Below are 9,618 nucleotides of genomic sequence, written 5' to 3'. Positions count from 1 at the left end.
AAAATTTGTAGATTTAAAATTTGAACTGTGAGTGCACTTGTGGATAGAAAATGTAATGGCTGTTTTCAACAGATTTATATCAACAGATTGATATCACAGATTTTATATCCTATAATGAGATTTCTGTAGTTTAGGATATGATGACCTATTTTATCCCAAAAAGGTTTAAAGTAACAACATTCTAGGAAAAAGTGTTTATAAACTTCTGTTACATTACATAAGTTGCATTTACTGTCTTCTTTTACCTTCCCTTGAAAAAGCAGTTGTTTACAAGAAAGGATATGATGCAGCAATTTCCATTTAAATATTTTTAATCTGTTATCTTTTAAATAAGTAAATACAAAGTTTAGCATTGATTTAATTGGGATTAACGAATCTCAATTTAGGACACGTTTCCATTTAAAGAAACCTGGAGGCGTGTCTTCATTTCCACTATTAATGTGTGTGTATATCTGTTTTTTTTTCCATTACTTGTAAAAATATTATCTTATTTTTTTCTTTTGTATTAATGCACAGGTTTAGTTTATTTTTTACTTTTGATTTTATTGATTTTTCTGATTTAAGTACCTTGAGCCATTCATTTGGTATAGCATATTTAAGTTTTGAAATTTCAAACATTAAATTGGATTTAGAGGATATTTTATTAGATATTATTTCTTGAGAGATATTACCATTTTGGTCAATTATATCATTAACATATATAATACCTTCTTTTATCCAATTTATAAAAACTAAACACTTTCCCTGAAATTTTATCAGTTTGTTTCCCCATAAGATTTGTTGTCTAATGTTTTTAAAATTCAAATTGAGGTCGGTATCATTTAAATTTTGTACTTTGAACCAAGACTTTACTATTTCTGAGTAGAATTTAGGTAAAGTTTTGTGTAGGTTTTGTATTGAGTAAATGTTGTCTAGATTCATGTAAAGTAGCATGAAGTTAGCACCAAATTTATTAAAGTAAAATGTCGGATTACTTTCCAGTTAGCAAAATCATCTGCAGTAAGTCTTTTTATCCATGCTATTTGTAGTGCAGTTATATAATTGTCTATATCTATCATCTTAAGCCCTCTCTCAGTAGTATTTTTGCTAAGGGTAGTTCGTTTGACCTTTTCGCGTTTACCATCCCATATAAAATTGTAGATAAGTGTTTTAAACTGTTGAATAAATTCATGTGGTAGGTTTGTGACTGAAGCTAAATATGTAAGGTTTGGTATAAGAAGAGATTTTACAACTGTTATTTTACCTATCATTGTAAGATTTCTTTTTTTCCTATTACTTATTAATTTGTCACATTTCTGTATTAATGTTTCAGTATTCAGCTTATCACATTCAGTTCGACCTGTTCCAAAATAGACTCCTAGACTTTTTATTGGTCCTTTATTCCATGTTATATTTTCAAACTTATCTTTACAATGTTTTAATTTTCCTAACCAATTCCCCTCAGTTTTTGATCTATTTAATTTTAAACCTGATAGCGGTCCAAAGATTTCAATAATATTAAGAGTGTGACGTACTTCATCTTTTGATTTTAGAAAAAGTGTTGTGTCGTCAGATAATTGAGAAATCTTTAAACTGTGTGTTTTAGTATCTAGCTTAATTTGATAACCTTTGATGTTGTTGTCTTGTCTTATTCTGCAGGACAAAATTTCTACAGCAATAACAAAAAACAAAAATCAGGGAACTTAACGGGCAGCCTTGTCTAACACCGCGTTTAATGTTATATAGTGATGAGACCCACCCATTGTTTAACATACAACCGGTTATGTCTTTGTACATAGTTTTAACCCATTTGAAAAAAAGAATTTGGAAGGCCAAATTTCTTGAGTGCTTCATACATAAATGGCTATTCCAATGAGTCAAAGGCTTTGGAAAAATCTATGAAGAGCAATGCTCCTTCAATATTAAAGTATTCTGCATGGTCTATTGTGTCTTGAATTTGACGAATGTTGAAACCTAAGTACCTATTTTTTATGTAACCATTTTGGTCACTATGGATGATTTTAGTTAGTTGGTTTAAGACGTTGTGCTAAAGAATATGCCATAAGCCCTTTGTATCAACATTGAGTAAAGTAATTGGTCTATAGTTGTCTAAAAGAAGTGGGTTCCCCTTTTTATAAAAAAAAGAGACTACTCGTATTTTTTGTAGTGTGCTCATTTCTTCCTTTTGGTAGCATGTGTTAAAAACTTTAACAACAATTTCTTTTAAATTTGTCCAGAAGGTTCGATAAAATTCTACACTGATTCCGTCGATACCAGGTGATTTATTTAGTTTCATAGATTTAATAGCTTCTGTACATTCTTTTATGGTAAGCTCCCCTTCTAGATTTTGAGTTTCCTCATGAGACAGAGTTTTATCTACTTTTGTTTCTGTTATATATATTTCTATTTCATTTTCATTAGGATTTGTACTTTTATATAAATTTTCATAGAAGTTTTTTTCTAACTTAAAAATTTCAGATGAATCTGTTATAATTTCTCCTTTTTCATTCATAAATGCAGAAATATTTTTATGAGTTTGTCTGGATTTTTTCAAGGCCTATAAAAGAAAATTGTGTTTTTTCTCCTTCTTCTGTCCATTTTACACGCAATCTAACCTGAGCTCCCTTTGCTTCATTTATGTAAAGGTTCTCTAGTTTTTTCTAAGCATTGTTTATTCTATATTGAACATTATTATCCTGTAAGTTTTCTACATTTTTATTCAATTTTTTTAATGACAGTTTTATTTTAATTATTTCATTTTTATTTTCAGCATGTTTTTGCCTACAGTATTTAATGGTCATGTCTCTTACTTCAGCTTTAAAAACATCCCACTTAACTCGAGGATCTACAGCCGTAGTAAGTATTTTTTGTTTGTAAGTTTGAATTAAGTTATTAATGAAATTATGATATTTTGTGTCATTCAATATACTGTTATTAATTTTAAAGAAACATCGGCCTCTGCTGTGTGCTTTGTGTCTTAGCTTTAATGAAATTGCCTGATGATCAGTGTAAGAAATAGCAGCGGGTCTAATATCTGCTGCTGTAATATGTGGTCTTATATCAGAGCTAATAAGAAAATAATCTATTCTGCTTGCTATGTTAAAGTTATTTTTCCTTCTCCAGGTAAACTGTCTTTTGTTTGGGTTAATTTCTCTCCATATATCAACTAACTTGTGTTTTTTTATTAATTGTTTTAAACTATAATAATTTACAGGTTCATTAAATTTTTGTGTACTTGTACTTTTTCTGTCGTTTTCAGTCAGACTTTCATTTATATCCCCTCCAAGTATTAAAATGCCTAATCTATTATTTTCAATCAAGTTGTTTATTTTTTTGAAGAAAGAATTTCTATTTCTTTGTATATTTGGTGCATATACATTAACTAAAGTGAAGATGTTGCTATCAAGTTCTACATTAATAAGAATAAACCTACCCGCCTCATCTTTAATTTCATTTATTATTTTGTGATTTATGTTATCTTTAATTAAAATTGAAACACCTCTAGATAGGGAATTGCCAAAGCTATGGTATATCTTACATTTAGTTTCACTATTTATCATATTTATGTTTTTATCAGTGAAATGGGACTTTTGAATAAACAAGATGTCACATTTTTGATTTTCACACCAAATATATGGTCTATCTCGTTTTTCTTTTTTCCTAGCCCTTGGCAGTTCAAGGAGCAAATATTTGAATTATTACTCATCTAAATAATGAACTATACATGTATTAGCAAAGATTACTACAGAGATATACATCATAACAAACTGTTGTAAGTTGTTGTATACATTATAACTAAGACTAAACGTATAATAGTAGTAATGCATAAGTATATATAATATATATGTATCATTATAATATGTGTTTTTTACAATAAAACAGTTTTGTACATGTGCCTGTATGTATAAAGGAGCTTGATTTTCAGAAATTACTTGTTCTATTTTCAGATATTTGGATTGTTCAATATGGATTATTCGAGTGCTCAACGACATTATAACAGGGGATCAAAGGAAACATATACTCAACAGTTTTTGATTACGTCTTAAATTTTCCATACATTTGAACCTGGAAATGATATCTGTTTGTGTAGAATCCTTTGAAGATTTTTAAATGTTCACTAAAAGATGCTGTACATGTGTGTATCATGTGTTTTAATGAAATACAGATCTGTACTTCAAGTAAATATACTGCGACAAAAGGATTAGCATAACTGGTTGTGGAAAATGTGTGTCTGGATAGTATGGTGCAAAAATATATGAATGTAATTAGTTTCGTATTTCCTGTGTGTGATGTGATATATGGTGATATACTACATATAGTTGCGTACCATATTTGCAATTTCGTAGGAATATTAAGTGGTTGATATATTTTCTAAGTATCCTTGTTTGAATTGCAGAAAGTAGAAGATTTGTTTGTACAATCAGTGCATAAATGTAGTATAAGCATTTAGGTGATGAGCTGAATTAAACAAATGCAGCGTAATGACGTGAATAGTAGAACTAATGATCGTTTACCTCTTTTTTTTTTCTTTTTTTTTTGACCGATTGAAGATCGATTCAAAGCGTTCACATTAACCCTTAAACCGATTTAAAGTGACACGGTCTAGTTGACATCGATGAAAATATCTAGTATGAACGGGGTCTTAAAATACAACTTTTTACGTTGGACATTTTGTTTACGTTATTGAACTGCTGTATAATCAGATTGATTGTCGTCATCGATAATTTTTACGTCATAATCAAAGGCGTTGGTACATGTATCAAGAGTAATTTGAGAACACTTTAGTCGTGATTCGGTTAATAATAATATAAGAACTCGAAGTTAAAAGAAATCACTTTGTGATATCAATTGCAACATTGATCATGATTCAATCATGTGACATAATGGTGAGTAGTATTTTTTTTTTTAAAACAGAGAGAATATTTTCTGAAAATGTGTGATAATGCCTGAAAAGGCGTAAAACGGACTATAACTAGTGATATTAGTTTCCTAAATGACGTTGGAACTACAAAACCGTCTAGAAAAAAAGAGTAAAAATAAGAATTAAAGTAAATATACTGAAGATAACTCATGTGTCAACATAGGTGACAGTTCAGGTGACATTGCAAATGTAAACAAACCATCCAATACACCTTCTAATTCTAATGTTTTAGATTCAATGAATAATGAAGTGTTCGTTTCTGTGTGTATTACATTTTAACGTTGCGTCGTTTGTTTTCTCTAATTGTTTAGTGTAAATTCGCAATGCGATAAAACGTGTCACGGTACTTGTCTATCTCAAATTCATGTATTTGGTTTTGATGTTATATTCGTTATTCTTGTGGGATTTCGTCTGATGCTCGGTCCGTTTCTGTGAGTGTTACATTTTAGTGTTGTGTCGTTGTTCTCCTCTTATATTTGATGCGTTTCCCTCGGTTTTAGTTTGATATCCCGATTTTTTTCCCATGGATTTATGAGTTTTGAACAGCGGTATACTACTGTTGCCTTTATTTGTTATGAGTAACCAAAATTTTTCTGCGAGACCAGTTCATCTTTACTGGATTTAATTTTAGTAAATGATCCTGACATACTTTTATATACTGAAGTCGGTGATAATATTTTGGAAGCTAATGTAAGATATCACTGTCCTGTGAGTGGCATAATAAACATTCAAAAAACACCAAATAAAGTTTTTAATAGGAAGATTTGGGACTATGACCACGCAGACCTAGTAACTAAATATAAATTTGATCTGAGTGAAGTTAATTGGGATGATACTATTAATAATAATGACGTAAATGTTGCCGCGACAAAAATTACAGAAACTATATTAAAAATAGCTGCAAAACATATACCTTGTAAATTTGTCAAGTTTAGATCCCAAGACCCGCCATGGCTAACTGGTCATATAAAAAAACTAATTCGGCGCCGAAAAAGACTTCATAAAATGGCAAAAAAGAAAAATACTGCTGATTCTTGGCGACAATTTCGGTATGTTAGGAATCAATGCATAAATTTCATAAAAACAGCTAAACTTGACTTTTTCAACAAACAAATAAATATATTAGAGAATCCAGAAACCAATGTTAAGAATTGGTGGAAGCTTTTAAGAAATTTATCTGGACAGCCTTCGAAAGCGTCAAATTACCCCCCTTTGTTAGTAAATAATGAATATATAGAAGACGATAATGAAAAATCAAACGCATTTAATCTCTTTTTTTGTAAGCAAGCTACCGTGGATGATTCTAAAGCGTCTTTTCCTAATACCCCCATGTCCGATGATATACCAATTTTAAACAATATTATAATAACCGAAGAGGAAGTGTTTGATCACTTGTCTCTGTTAGATGTCACTAAAGCGACGGGCCCTGATGAAATTAGCGGTAGGCTTCTGAAGTATGCTGCTCGAGAGTTAAGTAGGCCCCTGGCTCAGCTTTTCAATAAATCTATACGTGAAGCTGTGTATCCAGAAACCTGGAAATTAGCAAGCGTTATACCAGTTTTCAAAAGTGGTGATAGAGAACTGGTGTCAAACTATAGACCGATATCACTTTTGTCGATCATTGGTAAGAGTATGGAACGTTGTGTTTTTAAGCACTTCTTCAACTTTTTAACAAAACATAAAATAATAACAAGTGCCCAGTCAGGTTTCATGCCTGGAGATTCTACAATTAACAAACTTTTACACATAACAGATTTATTTGGCAAAGCTCTAGACGCAGGAAAAGAGATTCGTGTTGTCTTTTTTTATATAAGTCGTGCTTTCGATCGAGTCTGGCATGAAGGTCTTATTTATAAACTTACAAATATTGGAATAAGAGGAAACCTATTAAAGTGGTTTATGAGCTATTTATCAAATCGAAAACAAAAAGTTGTTATTTCAGGTCAATCCTCTGATACTGTTGGTGTAAATGCTGGCGTCCCTCAAGGATCAATATTAGGCCCCTTACTTTTTTTAGTATATATAAATGACATTGTAAACGACATAGACTGTAATATAAAACTATATGCTGACGATACTTCCCTTTTCATAGTAGTTGAAGATGAATATGCAGCAGCGAGCAAACTTAATTCTGATATAGAGACTATCAACAATTGGTCAGTCCAATGGCTTGTAAATTTTAATGCAAAAAAGACTGAAGCTATGACAGTTTCCAAGAAATCAGTTAAACCCCATCATCCACCTCTTTATATGAATGATGATATGATTTCAGAAGTAGAAAGCCATAAACACCTTGGTTTAATTTTTCATGAGGATGGTTCATGGCATTCTCATGTCAATAAAATAATTGAAAAGATAACACCTAGATTAAATTTATTTCGTGCCTTGAAATTCAAATTGAAAAGAAAGTATTTACAAACTATATATTTAAGTTTTATCCGACCTTTATTTGAATATACAGATATCATTTGGGACAACATTCCAGACTATTTAAGTGACAAACTAGAAAACATGCAACTTGAAGCGGCTAGGATAGTTACTGGTGGTACTAAGTTATCGTCCATAAATAAATTATACGACGAAACAGGAAGGGAGTTACTATCAGAAAGACGTAAAAAACACAAAATTATAAAATTTCATGAAATGTTTCACAATAAGACCCCCGATTATTTAAGCGACATTATCTCTCAGCAATTGTTTAATATTCATAATTATGACACACGACGAACGAATGACACGCAACATATAAAGTGTAGAACTGCATTTTACCAGAAATCTTTTCTCCCCTCAGTTATTCGATCCTGGAATGCTATTCCGGACGATATCAGACTAAGTCCATCTAAGTTTACACTTAAAAGTTACCTTAATCAAAATGTAAGAAAAATGCCAAATTATTATTTTTATGGGGACAGGAAAGGACAAATACTTCATGCCAGACTTCGGATGGATTGTAGCAATCTAAACGAACATTTATTTAAGAGAAATCTTGTAGAAAGTAAAAACTGTACCTGTGGTAGAATCGAGAGCAGTAAGCATTTTCTCCTCGAGTGTAATAATTACTCCCTTGTCCGAAAACGTACGATAAAAAAAATTCCCTTCCCATACAATATAGAAACACTCCTATTTGGCTGCAATAACCTTAATCAAGAGGAAAATGTACTCGTGTTTAAACAAGTGCAACAATTTTTGGTAGATTCGAAGCGTTTTGGCTAATAGCGTCGTTCGTGCATAATAAAGATCGTAATTGGATGAGACACTCGACAATGTCCTGTAAACACACTCCGCCGCCGGCACATATATATATAGGAAAGATCTGATGAAAAAAAATCAACTTTTTAGTGGCAGTTATTTCCCTTTATCTTTTTTCTACAGGGAGACGGATTAATATAAGGGAAACCTTGTTTCCGAATCCTTTTGTAATATGTTAACACTGTATTTATATGTGTATGCCTGTACATGATTTTTTTCAAATAAAATATGTTTAAAGTAACCAAAATTTTTCATAAGATCGTAACTTTTTCATCGATTTATCATTTTTACATATCTTAATTTATTGTATGCTGGTTCATATTCCTGACGCCAGTCTTTGCTTCTTAAAAAAATAAATCACAAACAAACAAAAATCATGAAGCTTAGAAATGGAAAAATATTAAATACTAAACTCGTTTAAAGGGTATAAACACGTCTCAATCTTCAAAATCGGTTATCTAAAAGTACTACCATCGGGAACACTTTTAACAATAAAAAGTGTGGTTACCCTTCTATCGATAAGTGCCATGCCAAAAAATGACTTACATGTCTTTCCACCAAAAATATGTTAAGGTCCACGTTTAATTATCGCACATTTTCTTTTAATTTTGAAACTGATATAACTTGAAAAAAACATACAGTATCATTTATTTACTCAAATGAAACAAACCGGGGTGTGGTATTCAGTACGTAGGTGAAACTGGAAGATATTTATCTAAACGGACTCAAGAACATCTGTATCGTTTTAAAAGACCCAATAAACTCAAAAGTATCATTTATCAACACCCTAAGAAGCACACTCATCCTATTAAATATTTAGCAGTTCAACCGTTAGAAGTAGGAAAAAAGCAGCCTACTGAATCTCATTCAAAGTTAGTACGATCACGGAAAATAATTGAATTAATTTGGATTAAAAAATTACAGACCGTCTACCCTCTCGGTCTTAATGGTAATATCATGGGAATTGTTAATATATCAATAACCGACTCCGTTAACATTTTGGATATAGTTTCTAAACCTGTTCGTAAAAACCGTTCTCACGGTCGTAGATAAAATCGCATTCAAAGAAGTTTTCGAACCAATCATACGAACATTTCGGACTTAATTTCTATTTCAAAAAACAACGGCAAACATTATCTGTTAACAAAGCTCTGTTCATTACCGGTTAATAGATTAAATAAATTTTGGAGGATTACAACACAATTTCATATAGCAGTCCTAAGTATGAAATAGTCAATTTACTCTATCACATGGCTGAGCGGGTGACAATTTTTTTTAATGTTACCCTCTCGTCTAGACCAATCAGAAATCGATAATTCAAAGAACAATGGATTGAATTTACATCAAGGAATTAAATACAATGCTTAAGTTCTACTTTTGACTCAGATTTTATTATCGACTGTTAAAATAAATAAAATAAAACATTTTGCTTGACTTTTGTTGTTTTTTGTCTAATGCCCGTAACGTTG

The sequence above is a fragment of the Mytilus trossulus genome, chromosome 1 (assembly GCF_036588685.1).
Source record: "Mytilus trossulus isolate FHL-02 chromosome 1, PNRI_Mtr1.1.1.hap1, whole genome shotgun sequence".
NCBI classification, from domain to species: domain Eukaryota; kingdom Metazoa; phylum Mollusca; class Bivalvia; order Mytilida; family Mytilidae; genus Mytilus; species Mytilus trossulus.
This window is presented reverse-complemented; position numbering follows the sequence as displayed.